General features: G+C 40.5%; 1 pseudogene; it reads right to left on the reverse strand.

Moving 5' to 3' along the window:
- Positions 1–798: 798 nt before the first annotated feature.
- Positions 799–18,753, reverse strand: LOC108954410 (annotated as a pseudogene).
- Positions 18,754–19,006: the final 253 nt, after the last annotated feature.

The raw sequence follows: 19,006 nt of genomic DNA on the forward strand, positions 1-19,006 counted from the left end.
AAGAAGACAAGAAGCGCTAGGTGACAACGTTGTGTTCTGTTTAATGCCGACGTGGGCTTGTGTAATTACGTACGAATAGGCTCATAAGTTTCTGAGCATCGTGGTCCTAAGTAGTAGAGAGACAGAGGAGCGAGACGTGAAATCAGTTTCGACCAATGGACCATTAGACAAACGCGCATTAAGAGGAGCGAGACGTGAACGTCCATGTGAGAGTCCATGTTGGCTAAAATTTAATCCGCATTATACTCATGCTGCCGACATTTGCTAAATTTTCCCCATGCATTTTATTTGCATCACACTTTGTGTCACATAATTGGCCACATCAACTGAAATTAATTGGATTTAGTGTCAAGAAACTTGATTAAAATACTAGTGAAAGTTTTAAAACTAGTATTTGAATAAACAAGATAAAATTATGAGAACTTAATTTAGAGAAAATATGAGTATAGAGAACAAAAGGCAAAATCGTTTTTTTATAAAAAAGACAGGATAAATTGATTGGGATCTTGGGGATAATTGCAAAGTTATCTCCGTTATAATATTTGTTGACATATAAATTTTGGTATCCGATTTCGTAATTCATTGCATAAAAAATTAGGAATCCACCTCAGTCTGACAAAATAAAATAATTTCATATAGATCAACCCATTAATTACATTTGCATTTGATCGACGATGCATGGTAAATGGATTTGAGCTTAATGAAGCACGGAAGCACAGGCTACGTGTCCGTGCTTCATAGGCTCCCATTATCCTCGAGCCTATTCTTTAAATAGCAAAAGTGAGGGACCACCCATCCCTATAAAGTCCAAGAAACTAGGCATGCCCTATAGTACCATCTCCACTAGATAGGTATCCTCTATTAAATAGGAGGTCATGAGGATGTCCACAAAGGCGCATTACACAAGATGTTGAAAACATAATCAACAGAAACGTGAAAAAATCGACGGGTTGCTATAAAACTTGCAGTCCTTGGCATGACGAACCCCAAAAAGAGGTTCTATATGGCGTAGAATGCAGAGGAGACGATAGAAGCAATATGGTGGTTTGGGGTCATGCCCACGGCCATCATACCATAGTATGTGAAATACAATAATGTGAAGCACATTAAGAACAAATACCAGAAAAATTCACATCGGTCCATTTGATTTTAATCATTGCGTAAACTATGATACCATATGATATAGCTTCCCCGAGAACGTAATAGACTTCACTCAGAACCTACCAAATAAAAGTTGATCACAAAAGCAACTTTCCAATATTGATTCATGCACAGCACTATTTAGAATAAGCGTACTCGGAATCATTTTGAAGCATTTTTACCTATGCTAATGCGTATGGCAAGGCCGAGTACATCCCTGCAGCTTGCTCTCTATAGAAAACCGCCACAGCTGGTTACAAAGAAGCTGCATTTTGGACCCCAAGGAAGACAACAGCTGTATACATAGATTCCATTGCATTGATTAAATCTTGACTGCCGGTCCTGCAAACCTAACATTCAGAAACCCGTAACTTCGAGAATGAATGAGGGCAGATATTGACATTCTAAGCAGGACTTATGTTTAGAGTTGAGGTCCAAGAACATACTCCTAAACATTAAGGCAATGAACATACATCCCTGTGAAGATGGTGAAAAGAAGATTTTGGAACCGAACAGATTCCATTGTGTTAAATCTTGAGGGGTCCTGCAAACCTAACATTCAGAAACCCGTTCCGAATGAGGGCAGTATTGAGACCCATTATGTTTAGAGTTGAGGTCCAAGAACATTCCATTAAGGCAGTGAAGATCAACTGGGTGAAAGTCGATTGAGAATACTTAAAGTCGATTGAGAATACTTAGTCCGGAAATAGAGGTCCTTAGAATTTGGGGGAGGTATGCTCAACTCTTCAATCAAAGTACTCTTTCTCCTAAAAATCACCAAAATTTGTTTTCGCAATGACATTTTAAGAGTTAATGGCACGACTAAAAGATGGACCTCAATATATGCGATGAACCCACCTATACAAATCTGATTTTTTTGTGTAGATCAGAAAAATCAACACCCAAAGCGAGTTCTTGTGCTACGCTTGTAAGTTCAAGCATCCAAGTTGCTGGATTATAGCCATCTTTGATTTTACTAACTCCTTGGATTCCCTTCATTTTGAAGATACCATGGTGATTCAAGTAGCAAAAGAAAAGTACAAATAAGCCGGACTATATAAGTGAAACAGTTTGGACCTCAAAATACTCAATAAGATGAGAAGAATGAAGAACCAGAGGACCGACATACATCTCCTGCCCCCTCGTTTCATTAAGAAAAGCTGCAGAACAAGTAAAAATGCAATCGCTTCTAAGTTTGAGTGCGCTCAAAACAGATTTCGTATTTTGAATTTGTTGACATAACTCACCTCATTGAAAGTTTCAAATATATCAATGCTCGGTTGATGAATTGTGCATACGACCATTGTCCCGGTGTCCATTGTATTCCTAACTGTTCTCATGACAATAGCAGCAGCTCTTGCATCAAGCCCTGAGGTTAGTTCGTCCATGAAAATGATGGTGGGGTTTGCGACTAGTTCAACCGCAATGGTTAGCCTTTTGCATTGCTCGGTGGATAGACCATCCACACCAGGCAAACCGACCAAGGCTTGTCTCAGCGGAGTTAGCTCCACAAGCTCCATGACTTCCTCAACAAACAGCTACAGCATTTTTGTCCATTAGAAATTATTTAAATTAGATTGATCCTCAATTAGACTACATAACCAACAAAGCAGCAAGCACTTCCATAATTTGTTTTGAGTTAAGAAGGCAATCCTGGTAGAAATATATTGTGGTAGTAGATGCAAACCTTTTTGGTTTGGTCAATCCAGCTCCAGCGATCCCTGTTGCAGGCCACAACCCCACCCCGGCTGCTGCATATACGAATCAGCATCAGGGCCCAACTGTCTCCACTCCTTCGGCCCCTGTTGTCGACTCCTTCAGCCCCTGCTGCCGATCCCATCCCTGAACCGGTTGTTGCAGAAGTTCAAGCTGATCCGAAACAGCCGTGGAAGCAAGTAAAAGGAAAATAGAAGAAGCACCAGCCTTTGAAAGAGGGAACATCCTCCCGCCAGGGCAATTCTAGCGAGGAGGGACCAACCAGACGGTTCAAAACCCCTGCTCCGTTTCAAGCTCCTCCTCCGGAGAAGGCTGTTTGTAAGCCTCAAAGGGGATCGAGCGCACCTCCAAAACGCCATCTGGAAGTGGTCCTACCGCTCGCCTCCTTAGAAGATGATTCCAGGCTAGGGAAAAGCCCTACACTGATCAGCGACCAAGGTGAGGAGTCGAAGGTTGCGGCCACCTTTTCGTGCTTTGAGGAGGATGATATCGAGTCTCCAGGCCAATCCAGCCCTCCCCCCGAAGGTTGGTCCGACGAAACTAGAGACTATCCAAGATAGATTGCAGGCTTTAATTCCGAATCCAATCCCGGCGGTGAAGCAAGGAGCACTGGCAAATCATCGCCGGAAGCATCCGAAACAGAGGTAGGCACCCTACCTTCCTCGGTAGCTCTTGTTGTAGCTTTATTATATTTTATATATATATGTATGTATGTATGTATGTATTTTGGTGTTTGGAACATTAGAGGTCTTATGAACCCGTTGAAGCAAGCCGAGGTTAGAAACCCGGTTAACTATAACGGCCTTTGTCTGCTTGGTTTAGTGGAGACTAAGGTGCCTGAGTATCTTTTTCGTTCCATATCTACTGGGCTTCTGTCAGGTTGGATGTGGACTACCAATTATGAATATTCTCATAGGGGTAGGATTTGGGTTGGTTGGGCCCGTCACTAGTTGAATTTCAAGTGATCTCTTCCAATAGTCAGGCGATCCACGGCAGAGTGAAACTTCTCACGTCGGGATTGTATTGTTGCACTTCGGTGATTTATGCTGAACACTCATTTATTTCTAGAAGACCTTTGTGGGCGGACTTGATTCGGATTAGTTCTTGTGTACGGGGCATGGCATGGATGGTGGCTAGTGACTTCAATGCCATTAGAGACCCATCGGATCGGATCGGGAGTTTGAATAGATGGCTACCCTCATTTGATGAGTTTAATCAGTGCGTGATTCAGGCGGAGCTTGAGGACTTGAGGTATGTTGGATTTCGATTCACTTAGTCCACCTCTTCCAGGGCTAATCGCAAGGCTAGAAAGATTGACCGGTGTTAGTTAATGCTGAATGGAGTTTTCAATTCTCATACTCAGAAGCATCGTTTTTGCCACCGGGAATTTTGGACCACTCGCCAATGGTGGTTAAGGTTGTTCAACCAGCTTTACAAAGGAAGCCTTTAAAATTCTTTGAATTTTGGATGGAGCATCCTTCCTTTCAGGATATTGTTTCACAAGTGTGGAGTGAACTGATAGCAAGGGTCCCGATGTACAGATTGGTGAGCAAACTGAAGACCCTCAAAGGCCGTCTTAAGCAACTCAATAGGGAGTCATTCTCCAACATTTCCGAGAGGGTTGCAGACTCCAGGAATGCTTTGAGATTAGCTTAGGTTGGCCTGCAGTAGGACCCGACCAGTGAACTCTTTGCAGAGTTGGAAAGATCTCATCGGAGGACCTATATGGAGTTGAGGAGTCAAGAGGAGTTCTTCTTCAGACAAAAATCAAGGATCAGATGGCTCGAGAATGGTGATAGAAATACAAAGTACTTTCATCACTCCGTTAAGACAAGACAACTGAGGAACAGGATTCTCTCAATTCTTGACAGAAATAGTCAGTTGGTCTCTGAACCAAGCCTTGTGCAGGACACTCTTGTCTCTCACTTTCAGGAGCTATTCGCGCCGCGTTTCCATTCATTCAACCTTGCTCTATCGGATCTGCATCAAGTTATTCGATGCCCTCTCAACAAAGATCAGGTTAGATTTCTCTCTCAACCCTTCTCAGATAGTGAAATTCATGATACCTTCTTCTCCCTAGCCCATGGAAAGGCTCCTGGGTCAGATGGGTATGGAGCTGAGTTCTTTAAGAGCAATTGGGAGCTGGTAGGGCCACTAGTTATTGAAGCAGTAAAGGATTTTTTCGTCACAGGGCGCCTTCTCAGAGAGATTAATAACACAATCCTAGTGTTGATCCCTAAAGTGCCTAATGCGACCTCGGTGAATGATTACAGACCTATAGCCTGTTGCAACACAATTTACAAATATATTACCAAGGTGTTAGCTAATCGAGTCGTTGTAGTTCTTCACAATGCTATCAGTCCTTCTCAGAATGCCTTCGTCAAAGGCCGACGAATCCGAGATAATATACTTCTTGCATAGGAATTATTTGCTGGTTTTCATCGTCAGCCATATATCCCTAAATGTGTAGTGAAAGTGGATTTTCAGAAAGCTTATAATACGGTTGACTGGGACTTTCTTGAATTGGTTCTATGTGCATTTGGATTTCCGGACCACCTCACTCGACTCATTATGGTGTGTGTACGCACTCCGAAGTTTTCTATCTCCCTCAATGGGGAACTCCATGGTTTCTTCCTTAGTGGCCGTGGACTTCGTCAGGGCGATCCCATGTCTCCTTACCTCTTCACGTTGGTTATGGAGGTCTTCTCGGGAATTCTCAGCACTCGTGCAGCACTACTTAATTTCAAATTTTTCTTGAGATGTAAGGCTACAAGATTGTCTCATCTCTTCTTTATAGATGATGTCTTTCTTTTTTGCCGAGCGGACATTCCTTCGATCTCTCTCCTTAAGGAAGGTATGGATATCTTCTCAGCATGGAGTGAACTAAAGCCAAACAACAACAAAAGTGAAATATTTTTTGCTGGAGAATTAGTGGTGACAAGGAATGAGATTCTTCGTACCTTTTGATTTGTCGAAGGTAAGCTACCAGTACAGTACCTAAGGGTTCCTATCATCTCATCGAGGCTCGGCAAAGCGGATTGTGTGTCGCTAGTTGATCGCATAACAACCAGAGTCCAATACTAGAATCATAGATTTCTATCCTTTGCTGCTAGATTGCAGTTAATAAGGTCAATTCTCCATGCAATCCAAGCTTATTGGGCGAGTGTTTGCACCATTCCTTTTGCAGTGTTAGATCATATTGAGCAAATCCTCAGACAGTTTCTATGAAGGGGACCGACACTTGGGAAGGGTGGAGTGAAAGTTTCCTGGGACGACGTATGCCTCCCAAAGGAGGAAGGGGGTCTTGGAATTCGCAGGCTGAGGGATTGCAACAAGGCTACGATGCTCAAACATATTTGGATTCTATTCACGGACAAAGAGTCATTATGGTGCAGGTGGATCCACTTAACCTTCCTAAAAGGAAGAGTTTTTGGGTGGTTGGGGTGCCATCCCTTTGTTCTTGGGCTTGGAAGAGAATCCTATACCTAAGAACCAAATTCCAGCTCTCTTTTCATTGGAAGATTGGAGACGGCCAATCAACTTCCCTTTAGTTTGATCACTGGCACATAAGAGGTCAACTTCATCTTATTTGCTCGGATCCGATGATGATGAGTTCGGGTTTATCCCGACATGCAACGGTGGCTGATTTTTTCTCACTGGCAGGACAATCCTTTAGGGCGATGGTTGAATCCTGGGAGCAGCCTCTCCCTATCCTCTCAAAGGCACCGAATCGTTTTACTTGGACTGATAACACTTCTGGTCTTTTCTTGGTAGCCTCGGCATGGCATACTCTTTAGAAGAAGGAAGGATAAGGTCAGCTGGGCATCCTTCATCTGGAACAAGGCTATCACCCCAAGATATCAATTTAATCTCTGGCTCATTATCAAGAATCGTCTTCCCACCCAAACCTTGCTTATGTCGCATGGCAGAATTGGGAATGAGGTTTGTGATTTTTGCAAGCTAACGCTGGACTCCATCGACCATCTCTACTTCGGGTGTTGTATTATGGCCAGCATGGCTTTCTTTTAGGCGGCCAAATGCAATCTCCCCTAGCAGAATAGGACCTGGTCGGAGAACCTTCAATGGGCTATGAAGTTTCTCTCTGGTAAGGACTTTTATCACTCCATTGCCCTTTTTCTTTTGGTGCTCTTTGCCACATTATCTGGAGATACAGGAATGACGTCCTGTTCAGAAACCACCCTGTCACAGTTGCTGCTGTCAAAAATCATCTCGTCAAAGTAGTCAAGGATAAAGCTTTAACGTTCAGAAACGTCAATAATAATCATAGGAACAGAAGACTCCAGCGTAGTTGGGGTTAGACCATTGCATTTTCTCTCCTTATTAAGCGTAGCCTTAGACATCCGTGGAGTGGTTTGTAGACTGCTTTTGGAAAGAGTCAAGTGCTGAATGGCAACACGTCTGCTGGTCATCTTCGGCGTTGGACCTGTTTTGTGGTCTTTGTTTGTTCTTTCTGTTCTTCTTTGTTGGTTTGGTTAGTTTAGGAGTTTTTGGCCCTATGTGGCTTTCTCCTTTCTCCTATGTTCCTTTACCTATTTTGGCTATTTTGTGCTTTGTTCCCCGCTGTTGCGGTGCTTCTCTTGCTTTAGGTTCTCTTTCACTCACACTGACTTGTTGTCTTGCTGAGTGTAAGTTTTGTGGCGCCGGATTTTGTAATTATTGGTTCAAAGCTCTATATATTATTATTTCCTACCAAAAAAAAAAAAAAAAAACCTTTTTGGTTTGGTCATCCACGATAGGAGGCAAACGCAGTCATGTCGAGTAAATTAAGGACTCGTAGATAGTAACATGAGGTGAATGGATGTCATTTTATTCACAATATCCGGAAATCCAAGCAAATGTATCTTGATTCTCTGGATACCCATAAATTGTTATGTTGCCCTTGTTGTATCCTTCAGTTTTTCTCCCAGCCAACACATCCATCAGCATAGTTTTTACCGGTACCGCTAATGCCCATTAGAGTTGTAAGAACACCTGGTCTAAAATCACCACTCACACATTTCGAAAGCACCAATTTATCCTCGAGAGCACCTCAATTCTTCATTTCCTGCCTAGAAAATAACAACCACTTAGTTATACTTCAGATCAACATTTCAGTTTTAACACTTATGATCTACTATGATGATGTATTGATAAAGTATTATCTTCAAACTTTGCATAACTTAACATAGTTACCTGTGTTATATCAACCGAATAAGTTATGTTGTCAAAAGTAATTGAATGCTGCTCAAATGGAAGCACCATTCTTCTTTTCCTAATGGTGGCAATGGTTGTCTCAAATCGTGGTGTACACTCAAATGACCTCCCTACAATAGAAAAGATAGGCAAAGAAGTAACATGATTGTGTCACGGTCGGTGAATTCTCCCGTACCCGTGGACCCTTGGGAGTAAAGCTTGGGTTATTGAGTGAAGAGTGAGGAGGCAGAGGGGACGAACACAACTAGTCCCTAGGAGTGGCGTCAGGATGGTTGGTGCTAGGATTTTTCAGGATTGAAGAATTATATCACTTAGGGGCTCTGAATGCGAGGTTAGCATTCCGTGCACAAACTGGTTGGGAGCTGATGTCACTCTCTTGATGAGACCAGGGTAGGTTGAAATCATTTATTGAGCCTAACGAGGGCTGCCGTCTCGCTCGATGGACTAGATGCCTGCGCAAAGCTGGACGTGGTACGATCTCGTATAAAAGGGGTATTTGCCGTATTATTTGGTGGAACAACTATAGAAGAAAGGCTGGCCTAGCAAGTTCCGCTCGTCAGGCGCCGCATGGGTTGATCCGCAGCCGAGGGATCTATCGACCCCTGACAAATGGTATCAAAGTGGGGATCCCTCTAGTAAGTGGGTAATTCGGGGAAAAACCTGTGGTCTTCCCGGTCCTATGAGGGCGGAGAGTGATCGTTGGGGCTAGGGGGCTTGGACAACGTGCGGCTCTCATCTAGCTTCAAGGATGGCAATGGGGGCATAGGAAGGAACCAAATTGCTCGCTGAATGGGGATAATGTTCCTAGATCAATGGGTGAATCTTAAGAAGAGGTCTGCGATCACGTTTCCACCAAGGGGGCCCTCTGTTGGCTTGCTAAGATCACGAGGAGCTTAGTAGACGAAAGACGGTGCTGCCATAGGTGCAGTTGGCTAGGGGTGCCACACTTTTCGGGAAGCACAAGTGACTGGAGATTCGTGAACAGTTTTGATCATGAGAAGCAAGCAATGGAGTGGTGAGATTGTTCTGTTGGTAGAGCACATACAATATAACGAAAATCGACATTAGCAACTTGGTATAACGCCAATTCGCCTTGCTACATAAGCAAATTAGCTAGGGATAGCACGTGTGCTGAGGAAGGTTCCATGGGCAATAGTGCCAAACGTCATGCATGTTGTCATCTGCGAATCGAAGAGCGATTGAAGGACCATGCCTTGCTTGTGTACTAGGAAGTACCGACACTCTCTAAGATTCTTCGTGTCGTGTTGGACATTTCGACACGTGTCCCACATTCTTAGACACTTTCTGATACTTAGTCAACACGTGTCGAAAAATCTAACACCTGGTCAATTTTCCCAGCACTCTCTGACACTCAAGTTGGAATTCCGATGTCTCTTCGGAGACATCCGATAAAGTTGGAATTCCGATATGTGAGCTTATTTCGATCCATGAGATCAATTTTAAAAAATTTCAATAAATGATGGGTCAAATGTGTGTATGCGTGTTTGTGTGTTATATATATATGAAAAAATAATCAACATAATAAATGGAGAAAGAATAAAAACTTAGTCTTCTCTTCTCTTTTGACTTTCACTTCCCATGATACAAAATTCACACCCCAAGTTGTTTTCTCTTTTCTTCCAATAGGTCTGACACGTGAATCTAGAATGTGGGTTGCTTGTTTTCCTTTTTTATGGATTATCGAACTGAGTTAAATTTGTCAAATTGAAACAAAGAATGATAGTACTAAATGGTAGATTAAGATTTTTAATGTAAATTCATTCTAGAATTTTTTATTATTTATTTATTTATGAATTTAAATCAAATTAATTTGATTGAAATATTCATAAAAATGATAATTTATTATGTATATATTAAAATATACATTTAATATATAATGTCTTCCAACGTGTTAAAATTCTCTGTTTTTTTTATAAACGATGTGTCGCATGTTGTGTCGCGTTGTGTCGCGTGTCGCATGTCGATGCTATTTAGCATGTGTATACGAATAAACGACTCAATTGAATTGAATGTAAAATTCAAGGCACAGCCTCCTATTATCGATAACCAAGAACGTCGTGCGTCTCTGCCTTACGTTAAGCACGAAAGGACAAAGAAGTCCTCTCATAGCGTCCAACGGCATGAAGGAAAGAGTCCTTCTTTCGTCAAACCAAGATAATGCAGCAACAACTTTCCTTATTTTTAAAATCGTAACAGAAGGCCCCTATTCTTGGTTTTCTTTTGTGCAGTGAACCTTGGATTTTTTTCCAACCCAGTAATGATAAATCTCAACATATGTAAGAGACTCATTGGATTTTTTTCCCACAGTTTAACAAACCAATCTATGTTCCGTATACGAGCTCAAATTCTATAGATAATTTAATAATTAATTCTTATAACTAGTGGAACCATTCATGCTATTATTGAAACTAAACAAAGATCATATTATATCCCGTTGGTGATAACAAAATTAAAACCAACACTTATGCTACGTTTGTTTTGCGGAAAAAGAATTATTTAGAAAATATTTTCCTAAAAAAGATTACTTATATCGCTTAAAATAATTAGTTAATGAAAAATATTTTCATTATTGACAACAATTTATATCAAAAAATTTCGTGGAAAATGACAAAATCACTCATTTTGTAAGCGATAAAAACGATCATTTTTAAAATAATATTTTTTAAATCATTAATTTTTTGCAAAACAACCAGAATTTTGAATGATTAAAATGGTGTCATCGACTTGAGCATGTACAGCATGACTGAAGCATAGGATGCCTATGTAATGAAATCGAAATTAACAACTAGTATAAGAGTTCTAATATAACCGCCTTAATTTTCCATAACGGAAATACTGGGAAGCCAATTTGCCTTGTTACACGAGCAAAGTAGCCAGAGATAGCACACGGGGTCAGGCAGGTTCTGCGGACAACGGTGCCAAACGTTATGCATGTCGTCATCTGCAAATACAAGAAGCACTCAGAAATTCATGCCATGCATGCGTATGGTGTTTCAGTCGTTGTGCAACTGCATCTCCCAGAAGGAAGCAGAATAAAAAGACCAGAAGAAAAGTCTTGATCTGACTTTGCTGTTCCAAGGCTTACCCCCTCAACATGTGAAACGCACTTTGGACAAGAACCGGAACACTCGTATGACCAGGGACGGGGGTTCGCTTAGCTGGTAAGGATCGGATACTTTGTACTGGTCATGCTTAAGTTCCGTTCTCGCCGCTTGCGGTCTCCCATTAATAAGCGAAATGCGAGTCCACCACAAGTGCTTAAGGTAGGCCTGCGACGTGCGCTTATCTTGAAATGGAGTAATTCTCGCTTCCGCCTAAACTTTTTGTTACAGAATAAAACAAACGACTCAAAAGATAATTACGGTTTATGAGTTACAAGGCATGCAAAGAGATGGTAAATTGGTTAGGTTTAATCAGACTGTCAACGCATCCTAATTCTATTAGGGTTTTAATGGGGGTTTTCAACTCAAAATAAGGTCCATTGACAAATAACCTTATTGGACAGTGGGAAACTTAGACTTTTAGATTTAGGGAGTCGGCAAGAAAAAGAAAAACTTAGGGATCAACGTACGTGAAAATGACTGGTAAAATCTTGGGGGAGAAATCAAGAAAATCAACATGAAACTTCACAAAATACAGTTCGTCATAATAAATTTAGCACTAAATATCCTTGGGCCCGCCTCTGCCCATAGATCTTAAAATGGATCTGGGGTTTTACCTAAATGTGACCCAAATCCGATAACTCGTTTACTAAAGTATGATTTAAGAACTTCAAATTACTTGGATAGTTTTGAACCCTCACAAAGAAAATTGGCAATAATAAACATGGTTCGTCAAACCCTAATTTCATATTTCCTGGTTACTTTCGACTAGTGTCCAACAACCAAGTATTACAAAATGGTTTTAAACACTTAGGGTCTGTTTCATAACCGGCCAAATAGTAAAAATTTATATTCTTTTGTTCCCGAGAGTAGTTTTGGAATAGAATCGTGTTTGGTAAAAAATTTATTCCCGAGAACAAATTTCTAATTTTTTGTTCCCGAAAGTAGATTTGGAACATAATTAAGAATAAAAAAAGTTTATTCTTGTTCCTAGCAATAATTCCAAAATCAAGCTCATATTTTTTTTTTTTTTCTTGTTCTTCTTCCCTTTTCTTCTTCTTCATCTACCGCCACCGCCGCGGTTGCTGCCCGCCGCGGTTGCCGTCCACCGTCGCTAGTTGTTAGCGAGCTCACTAAAGGCTCTTTAGGCAAGGGCGAGGTCCAGCGAGACTCGCCCAGCCCTAGCGAGGCCCACCTAGCCACTAGCGAGGCTCGATCGAGGAGGTCCGACCTCACCGAGGGCCGGTAACGCTCCGGTGAGGTTGCTAGCCCTCGTTTGGCCAATCACCGGCAAGCCAGCCCTCTTCTGGCCTGCCAGCAACCGGCCACTTGAAGAAGAAGAATATGAGAAAGAAAGGGAAAAAAGAAAAAAGTAATAAAATTATTTAAAAATTAAAAGAAAATGATTTGGAATAGAAATTTTAAACATGGTACCAAACGCAATTCGATTCTAGGAATCGAAATTTTGGACAGTTACTAAACAACTTAAAATGCTTAGAAATTGTTCTCAGGAATAGAATAAAAATGAATTATTTATGATCATAAATTGTTCTCGGGAACAAAAGCATTATCAAACGTGCTTTACAATGTGGTATAGACACATCGAAAATCTCGAGCAATTATTACGACTAGTGGAACCATTTATGCTGTTATAGAAAATAATTTGGACCAAAGGCAGCACAATAAAGATCACATAAAGAAAATTAAAATCAACAATTATTCAGGCTACGTTTATTTTACGGAAAATTAATGATTTGAAAAAATGATTTCCTAAAAAAAGTCACTTGTATTGTTTAGATAGACAATTAATAAAAAAATATTTTTATTATCGACAATAATTTATGTTGAAATATTCTCGTGAACGATGAAAGTATATTTTTTTCTTATTTATTTTGTAAAGGATATATGCAATTATCTTTAGGAAAATAATTTTCAAATCATTAATTTTTCGCTAGCTTATCGGATGAATAAAATGCCATCATTAACTTGAGCATGTACAATATGACTAAAAATTGGATGCTATGTAATAAAATCGAAATTAACAACTGATTATAGGAGTTCTGAAATAACCCATTTTATTTCCATAAAGCAATCCTAGAGAAGCCAATTTGCCACGTAAGCAAATTAGCTAGGGATAGCACGCGTGGTGAGGAAGGTTGCATGGACAATAGTGCCAAACGTCAAGCATGTCGTCATTTGCAAATCCAAGAGCGATGGGAGGATCACGCCGCGCCTGTGAATGGTGTTCAGTCGCTGCGCATCTCCAGAAGGGAGGCAGAATAAAGGACCAGAAGAAAAGTCTTCCTCTGACTTTGCTGGCACAAGCCCTACCACCCCCCCCCCAAAAAAAAAAAAAAACATGCGAAATGCATTTGGACAGGAACTGGAACACCCGTACGACCCAGGATTTAAATAACTGAAGACAAGTTGAAGGCAGTTGGCTTAGCCGGCAAGGATCGGGCACTTTGTACTGATCATGCTTAGGTTTGATTCTCGCCGCTAATGGTCTCCCATTAATAAGTGAAATGCAACGGAGGAAATAGGCAGGAGAATCACCCTAGAGTGAAAGACCCCGTGTTGTCCTCATATTCCCTCTCTATCGGGAAGATAAAGATAGACAGGGAATTAAAGAGTCTCATGGTAGTGAAGGTAGACACCACGTCAAGACTTCGGTTTTGGCTACTAGTATAGTGGCCTCCCACGTCTGGAGTGAGTGAGGGTAGGTTAAATACTCACAGTTGGGTTGACGCACCTTACGACACTGTCTTCAACCACAGGTTGACCCAGTTCCCCCGGTTGAAGACAAGCTTAAGGTAGTTGGCTTAGCCGGCAAGGATTGGACACTTTGTCTTGATCATGCTTAGGTTTGATTCTCGCCGCTAATGGTCTCCCATTAATAAGTGAAATGCAAGTCCAATATATGTCCTCAAAGTAAGCCAGCAACATGCCCTTATCCCCTTATCTTGAAAAGGAGTAATCTTCCTTTGGGTTAATGCCACGGAAAATTCCAAATTAATACATGTGATAAATTTATCTCAAGCTAATTTTTTTGACCACTAAAAACTTCAAATTAATATACTTACGACAAATTTTCATTAAAGTTTACCATCAAATGACTGAATTAAATGACATGTAACAATTGATAAGTGTATCAATTTGGAGTTTTACCTAGTATTAATTTTTGTTTTTCATTGTATTATTCAAATTTAACAAAAACTAACATTAGGTAAATTTATTACAAATGTTTCAATTTTTGGTTTTTTGTAATAAATTTTTTTTTTGAGTAAATTTGTCTCATTTATACTAATTTGGGGTTTTCGGTAGTCAAAAATTAATTTTGGGTAAATTTGTTACGGGTGCATCAATCCCTCTCTCTTTCCTAAACTTTTTGCTAAAAAAAAATAAAGTGACTCAAAAGATAATTATCATTTTTGAGGTACAAGACATGCAAAGAGATGATAAATTGATTCGGTTTAATGGGGCTGACAACCCATCCAAATTCAATTAGGCTGTCAATGGGGTTTTCAACACAGGATGGGTTTATGGTCCATTGACGAGTAACTTATTAGACAGTGGCAAACTTATACTTTTAGATTTAGGGAGTCCTTGGGCAAAAAAATAAAAGACTGACATGAAATGACTTGTACAATCTTGGGGAGAAATCAAGAAAATCAAAGTGAAACTTCACAAAATATAGCTCGTTATAAATGAATTTGGCACTAAATACCCTTGGACCCACCTCTGCCCATGGAGCTTGAGATGGACTTGAGATTCAACATAATATTCATAATAAAAAAGTTATTTTTCTTAAATAACAAACTTCTCAAATTAATAAAGTTAAAATTATATTTCAATATAAATAATATTTGAGTTCTAATATAATAAATTCCAAATAACAAAAAAATAATAACAACTTATTTATAATTTAATCTTATTTTTATTTATATTCTCGATTTAATTTTTTATTATGATATAAATTCAATATATAAATAAAAATAAATAAATACAAATTTTAGGTATTTTAGTATTTTAGCTATATTAGTAAAATTTATTATTTAATAAAATTTTATTAGAGAATGATGGAAGGGAAAAAGAAAAAAAAAATAAATAAGAGAGGAAAGAATAAAAATATGAATAAAAATGAAGTAGAAATTTTTACCATTTCCCTTTTCGCAAATTTTTGATTCATTTATATTGATATGCCATTTATACCAAACAATGTACACGATATGATATAAATATATCTGAATTTATCACATAATTCACCAAATAATAGATAAGATATAACAAAATCTATGAATATATCTAGTCTAATCATAATTAAAAATTTAGACAACTAAACGTAACTTAAAATAATTTGACAATTTTCGTTATAGTGCATTTTACAACTGATTTTCTCGTTTGAAATTTGAAAAATGCAAATCTTTTGGAGAAATGATAATGGCAACTAATTCGAGATGGATGATTTTGATAATTAGTGGTAACATACTGCACGTTTCAAGAGTACTATGATGAGCACCCACTAAATTGCGATTTACTCCGAAAACCGTGATGCGATGTAAGCGAAAGATATCGAGACGAATTTGGAACCGGATGATTCATACCAAGCGGCTCCTACATGCAACGGTGAGAATAAATCGACAAAAAGCAAGAGTGTATTGCTCAGGTGGCACAACCAGTTTAATTACTAGAGATTTTTAATTAGAATTTAATTCTCATAGACAAACATTTTAGAGAACCAATGGGGAGATTATTCAAAAGTTCCCGCATATAAGCCATACCTCCACCTCCAAAGCCGAGGATTAAAGCCACGACACCGTCCATATTTACCGACTCGTTATCAAGTCTCTGCAAACTCTTGAGAGTTGACAAATTTAAAAAGGCTTTCCAATTTCCACCCACTTGGAAGAAAAATCAGGCTCAGGCTCAGCCTTAGGACATCGAAATATATTTTATTTTCCTTTTTACGGAACTTCATGGATAGTGATTACATTTTGTTGTTTGATTTCTCTACTCTTACTCTTTCGTCTTTATATTCATAAGCATTATCTATATAACTATAACTTATCGATGGCTTGATTTGCCTTCTTTGTCTATTTGCTTCTATAATGTCTGTTGAGTCTACTATTTATTTTGTATCACTGATTTTAGGAGCTATAGCCTCATCTATAGTCCCAACCTCTCTGAGGTCTCTAGAGTCTCCACTTGAACCTCCAACTCACTACCAACACTATGATTTGTTTGCTCTGCCATTGGTATCTCAAGACTCCTATATCAAAGCATAGCTTTCTTGTCAAAGATCACATCTTTGTTAGCTAGAAAATAGAGTGATCTAAGATCAATGCATCATAGCTAATAGACTTTCACATTACATGCATAACCTAGAAATATGAACTTTTTCGTCCTCGGCTCAAACTTACCATCACCTACATAAGCATACATAGAACATTCGAATACTTGTAATCCAAAGTCTTCCAAATGCAAACGATAGAGATTGATTAACAAGGCAATGATTCCAATACTATAGCCCAAAATTCCTTGCCTAGACTTGTATGCAAAAACATGCATTGAGCTTGCTCAAGTTAAATTTTTGTTTGTTCATTCTGCAATTCCATTTGGCTGTGGTGTTCTAGGCATTGTGAAATGTCTCATATCCCCCCCCCCTTCTCTACCTCTCTATGGTAGAGCTCAATAAAATCTTTACTACAAAACTCCATGTCATCATTGATTCTATGACACTTGGTTTGTTTATTCGTCCGCTTCTTAATCACTACCTTAAACTTCTTGAATCAATTTAATACATTAGATTTGTACTTCCCGAAGTATACCCATACCTTCCTTAAATGGTCATTAATGAACATTGGCATATATCGAGCATCTCCTTTTGAAGGAACCGAAGATGGTTCCCAATTGTTTGGATGAATGCATTCAATCGGTTGCTTAATCAAATGAATAGTTGTGCTGAACTTAATCTAGTGTCGCTTCCCAAAAATGTAGTGCTTACACAAATTCAACTTTCCTATATTCTAACCCTTCAGCAATGCCCTCTTGCTCAACATCATCGAATCTGCCTCACTTATGTGCCCCAACCGTATATGTTATAACCGAGTCAAGTCTTTGTCTAACTCACCTAATGAAATTGTAGTAGCTCTTGTCATGGTTTTTCATAGTAGATGATAGAGAGAATTTACTTCCCCTTCATCATTATCAAGGCACACGAAGATCTTTAGCAGCTCACCTTCAATGTGCTTACACCTAATGTTATCGTGTGGTCCCCCCTCCAAAAAAATAGGTTCTTTTTTTCGCTCCAATACATGTCCCCATGTCTTTCAGTGTACGTACTAGTCCATCGTGCATTCAAATCCAATCTGTGCATATTCCCAAAACTTTGCATGTTGCGTTATTCCCGATCAAAACTCCACCACCATCTGCAATTTGATAAATCATATCATAAGAACACCTAAATCCAGCACTTATTAATCACCTAACAAGCTAGTAGTCACACACAAAATAGCCTATGTTCACCACACTGCTTGTGAAATTTTGCCTATCATCTTTGTTTCTCAATTTCAGTCAATCTCTTCTCATATGACCTTCATTGTGACACTCAAAGCACTTCATTTGACCTGTGGATTATTTATGGCGTGACTTCCATCTTCTTTTACCCCTTGTTGACACCTAATTTAAATTCATTTTTAGAAATAAAATATAATCTTGATTATAGAGGGAAATTTTGAAAAAAAATTTGAATTCAAAAATGCAACAGCCATGTAATTTTGGAGCCACATTTTTGTTGAAGAAGTTGAGTGAATATTGGGAAATCTTCAACAACTTTGAGAGCTTTCACTATAAAATGCGAGGCTTCAGAATCGAGCACGAGAGGGGCTTCTTTTCGTCAAAAAATTGAAAAGTGAAAAAAAAGAGAAAGCGAGGAAGAGCTTCCAATAGAAAGGGAAAAGCCTGGAGGAAAAAGTCAGAAAGTTTTCTTCCCTTTTGGCTGAAATGCAGAAGACGTGAGTTCAGAGAAAACAGAGAGAGAGAGAGAGAGAGACAGGTGAGTGAGACGTGTGAGGGAAAGAGAGAAAAAGACAAAAGAGAAAAAAAAAAGGAAGCAAAACAAGGCTACAGTGTCCTCTTCCTCCCGACGCTGCCCCATGTTCGCGTTGGTCCTGTGCCCGCGCTAGTCACAGCGCTGACACCGCAACGCCAGCCACCGCCGCGTTTCACCACCTCGCTGCTCTGCTCGCCTCCGCCACCGCTGCTCCGCCGGTCACGCCGCGACTTCCAGCCCCGCCACCGACGCCTGCAGCAGCTCCCTTCGCTTCGCCTGCAACCCGCCGGTTCGCGATTCAGCCGGTCATCGCCGCGCCTCCGCGCACCAGCACCCGCAAGCCTCGCCGCGCAGCAACCTGTGACCCGTAGCAACTCGCGCACACCACCCGACGATCCCCCGCGAAGCTGCAGCAGCCCGAGAACCCGCGCCGGCCATCGCGACCTGCTGCTGCCCAGCGCGACACCGGAGCTCCAAAGCCCACCGCTCCTGACCTCGCCGCGCCACCATCTCTGCACCCCCCGTCGCCGCTCGTCTCCCTCCGTTTGAGCCCACTGTCAGTCGCGCGCCTGCACTTCCGCCCAGCAACATCGACGCCGCGAGCACCCAAATCCGAAGCCGCCTCTGTTGCTTTTGTAGCACCGCCGCTCGGAGCCCGACGCCGCCGCGACCCGTTGCTGCCCAGCCCTCGCCGGAGCTCCGAAGCCCACCGCTCCTAACCTCGCCGCGCCACCGCACCGCCTCCGCTTGCGATCCGCTTCCC

This window comes from Eucalyptus grandis, chromosome 8, assembly GCF_016545825.1.
Source record: "Eucalyptus grandis isolate ANBG69807.140 chromosome 8, ASM1654582v1, whole genome shotgun sequence".
NCBI lineage: Eukaryota > Viridiplantae > Streptophyta > Magnoliopsida > Myrtales > Myrtaceae > Eucalyptus > Eucalyptus grandis.